A 4,964-nucleotide genomic window follows, 5' to 3' on the forward strand; every position below is an offset into this window, starting at 1 on the left:
TCTTCACTCATTTACTTCATCCAAAATATTTCATCTTCTCTCAAATATTTTCAAATCGCTCCATTTCGGTTTTTCATTGCAAGAAAGATGATTCGCATATTTTTGGTTTTATGTGCAATTCTAATTTTTGCTTATATGTACGGTCTTTTTATTGGAGAATTTACTCCTGAAGAATTTACGCTTAATGTCGGTTTACTTTTCTATGCCCTGTTTCTCCTTGTAATTGCGTGTATTATTAATATAAATGGTTCATTTTAAAATTACAAAATTCTAATAAAAAATTATTTTGTGTGTTTAGAAATACAAATGGCAAACATCGAGAAACTTCAGTTCCCGGCTCTGAAAATAACTGGCAAAAATTACGTCGGATGGGTCACAAACGTGAAACCATATCTGGTAATGAAAAAGATAACCGAAACAATTGTAATCGGTAACAAATCGCCGCCCGAGCATATAGCCGAAGCGATAATCTTCCTGAAGAAGCACTTAGATGAGAATCTAACGCACGACTATGCAAGCGTCGAAGACCCAGCTGAACTGTGGCAAGCTTTAAAAGAAAGGTTTGATAACCAGAGACAAGTCAACCTCCCTCACGCTCTAGAAGAGGGGAAAAACCTGAGGATCCAAGATTTTCAAAAGGTTGAGGAATACAATTCCGCTGTCCTGAGGATAGTTTCACTCCTGAAATATTGTGGTAACTCTGTCTCTGAGGCCGAAATGATGAATAAAACGTACAACACTTTCCACAAACAACTTCACTTCCTACCCGAAATTTACAGAAAATGCGGGTACACGAGATTTTCTGAATTGATGGTTGCGCTCATGTTGGCTGAAAAGAACAATGAGCTCCTGATCAAAAACCACAATTCCCGACCTACGGGAGCCAAAGCATTTCCTGAAGTGAATGCTGCGGCGGTAGAAAATTCGGAAAGGAGAACCAGACCAACCGAGGTCGTGGTCGCCGTTTCAACAACAAACGTGGAAAAACTTGCAATCCAAAATGGAAGGGATCTAACAAGTGGGTTAGATTCGAACAAATTTCTAAGGGTAAAGAAACTCAAGAGGATACCACCCAGAAGAGTGAGACAGTGTGTTACAGATGTGGCTGTAAAGGACATTGGTCCCGTACCTGTCGTACTCCTCCACATCTCTGTAAGTTATATCAAGAGTCCACGAAAGGCAAAGCTAAAGAAGTGAACCTCACTGAAAACTTTGAAGGGACATCGTACCTCGATGCCTCCGACTTCGCAAATGAGCTGGACTAGATTACTCATGAAGAGAGACAAAATGCTTATAATAAGACTATTGAATAGTTTTCAGTATTGTCATGTATAATTATTACATTTTATGTTTTAAACGAATAATAATGTTTTAACGTCACCTTAATGTATAATTATTGTGTGTTTCCTTAAATGATTATTATATGAATAAATTTTATGTTTTTTTTATTAATATTTATGACAATTTCAGAAATGGATCAAAATGCTAATGGAGCAAAATCCAAGAAACGGATTCGTGAAATATGGATACCAGATAGTGGAACAATGCACACTATTCTGAGCCAAAAGAGATATTTCTCTGATATAAAACCGACAAGAATTGTCGTCAATACAATATCAGGTCCTGCAGACGTGATTGAAAGAACTGGTAAAGCAAACTTTACGTTGCCGAATTGAACAAAATTTTCCATAAATAATGCTCTATATTCTCCGAGTTGTAAAAGGAATTTTGTTGAGTTTTAAAGACATATATTTTCACGGATATGATACTCAGTCTGCAACTGAGGATGAAAAGAAATACATGTATGTAACTTCTGAGCAATGTGGCAGAAAATACATATTGGAAAAGTTTCCAGAACTTCCTTCGGGACTACATCATACTTATATCGATGAGATCGAATCAAATCTTGTAGTAAAACGAAACCTAGAAGAGTTCACATTATGGCATGATCGCTTCGGCCACCTAGGCACTACAATGATGCGTAAAATCATAGAAAGTTCACATGACCATTCACTGAAAACACTACAAGAAAATAATTATATTGTGACAATTTTTTGGTCGTAATGAACACAATTTCGTAACAATATAATTATTGTGACAGAATTGTGACAGGTTATGAACGGTTACAATAAGGACGTCACAAATTTTCATCGTAACAAAAAACGTCATAATTTGTGACAAAATTATTTTGTCAGTAGCAGTGACGAAAATTAAAATAACAATACCGTTACAATTATTGACGAAAACATCGTCTAAAAATGGTCTCCTTTTGTGACGATAAGAATGTCCCAGTTCCGTAGCTGATTACAACGAAAGTTTAGTAACATACTTTCACAAATAGAGACTACAAGGTCATCACCAATCCGTTACACTCACATCCATCAAATTATTTGACTATTAAAATTTTTAGTTCCGTCAATTGGTTATTACTAAACTCCAGTCACATTTTTGTCTTAAACAGCTACTAATTTCTCGTCTATAAACTGTTATTATTTTGTACTGAAGTATGGTCACAGCTCACTTATATTCTTAGCCTTCCCTGTTAGCTAAATAAGCACTAATAGTGAAAATAGTTTAGAGTTTCACAACATTTTAGCTATTTTTTATTATTATGAAAGTTTTCAGAAATATACACTACAAGAAAAATACGTTTTAATAGCAGACCAGGATAGCATTTTTTCGCTTTCTGCTATGCTTGATATATCCGTTAGTTTTAGATAGCGTTTGTATTTTTGGAAACGCTATGATTGAGCGGCATCAATCGAAACGCTATGATAGAATACATTTAATAGCACATAAAATAATAAACGCTATAATAGCGTACTTTTTGAATCCCTAAATCCTAAACAAACTCATTACTAAACTCCAGTCACATTTTTGTCTTAAACAGCTACTAATTTCTCGTCTATAAACTGTTATTATTTTGTACTGAAGTATGGTCACAGCTCACTTATATTCTTAGCCTTCCATGTTAGCTAAATAAGCACTAATAGTGAAAATAGTTTAGAGTTTCACAACATTTTAGCTATTTTTTATTATTATGAAAGTTTTCAGAAATATATAATCGACATACATAGAAACTTACAACATAATACAATAGATTAATCATCATAAATATTAACAAAAAAGACTAAAATCATAGCAGAAAAAAAAAACAAACTAAACGAAGAAGGAGATCCCAAAAGCAGATGAAAACAACTGTAGAGATTCATCAAAGCATGTCTTGTTATCTCCATAGTTCCCTTGTCAATAGAAATTGTTGTGTCTTACAAGATCCCGATTAATTAACCGACGTATTACGGAGCTCTTATTGTCATCATCACCATCTCCAAAAGCCGCATCTACAGTTGACAAACAAACAAAATAGAAAAGGATGAATAACCAAAGAAAGTTAGCATATGAAAAGAAAAATCCAAAAGTATGAAATCGTTTTGAGTTCAGAACAATAAGCCATTTAAATAATTGACTGCGAAAATATAAACCTAGAACAGAAGATTAGCCACATGTGATGTACTCTTTGAAATCATGAAAAGTTATTAAAAAATGAGGGACGGCTTTAATTTTGCCTGAGAAGAGTTTTTAGGGTAAAACTAAAAGAGAGGATATTGGACTTCCCATTGAAGTGTAGGAGGAGTTAGTGCTTTATTTATTTACTAGTTTTCTTATATAAATTTTAGTTTAAATTAATCTATTGTATTACTTTTTAAATATATATAATACATATTTATCGCTTTTTGCAAATATAATTATAAGATGAAGTTTAAAGTATTAGAGTGCAAACACTAATAACAATGAAAATAGATATTTTATGACTTAAAATTCATACGTTGTTAATTTATATATCTAAAATAATTAAACACTGAATTATTGTTTTTTTTTAGTTTTATTAATGCTTTAGATGTAATTTTCAATTAATTTTATTTTCCTATTAAACTAAGAAAGGAAAGACATATTTTCTCAATTCCAAAAAATTGTGATATTTTTATTGTTTAGAATTATTTATTTCAATAAAACTAAATATTTTTATTGGTTCGAGAAATATTTGTGTATATAGATTGTAATTTTTCTTGTTGTCACTATTTTGTTGTGAAGAGAAAAAAATGATTTAAAAGATACTAAAAGTTAAATGTTTGAAATAAATGTATGATATTTTAATTTTTTTATTTTAATACAAAGAATAATAATCTATTTGAAAAAAGAAAATTTATTTTTAAAAATGTAATAATGTTTTTTTTTCTTTTTGAGCTTTTCTATATTTCGTTTTACCATATTTTAGAAGATAAATATCTTCATGATTTTAGCTCCAAAATTTTATTTCCAACTTATTAGTGATTTTTATGGCAAGATGTGTTATATTAAAAAATAGTGATCTGTAGATTTAGGAAAAAAAATATTATATGTATTATAACAAACTTGATGGTCAACAACCATTATATGAATTTTTATTTAAAATAATTGGTATTTTTTAGTAATGGTCAACAATGGTCACTGGCTACCATTTGATAAGAAAGAAATTTATGAGTCTACGATCTTATACAATCCAATGATCCATGGACCTTTTTCAATCCAATATTTTCACAGCAAGGTTTCCTGCCCCATTTATTTTGGCTTCTTAGTGACATTAATCATAAATCATATATATAGGTATGCTGCTAGTAGAAAACATAGCGAGAGTGCTTTGAATCAGGTAGTGTGTGCATTATCTATAGATCATATTTTTTAACAGGTCACTTGCATGCAAAAAGACATATAAATCAAAATGTAACGCAAAGCGGTAAACATTTATAACTGAAGCAGTAAATAATGGTTGTCGAGGCACTTAATAATGGCATCGATTGCTGGAGAATTTCGTCAACTGCTTTTTCCTTCTTTGATGGTATTCTAACAATCATGCTTTCTATCTCTAACACCCACAATATATGTTGCGTCAAGATTGGAATCACCCACATCAGAAGTTGTCCAAA

This window comes from Brassica oleracea, chromosome C5 (genome assembly GCF_000695525.1).
Source record: "Brassica oleracea var. oleracea cultivar TO1000 chromosome C5, BOL, whole genome shotgun sequence".
Lineage (NCBI taxonomy): Eukaryota > Viridiplantae > Streptophyta > Magnoliopsida > Brassicales > Brassicaceae > Brassica > Brassica oleracea.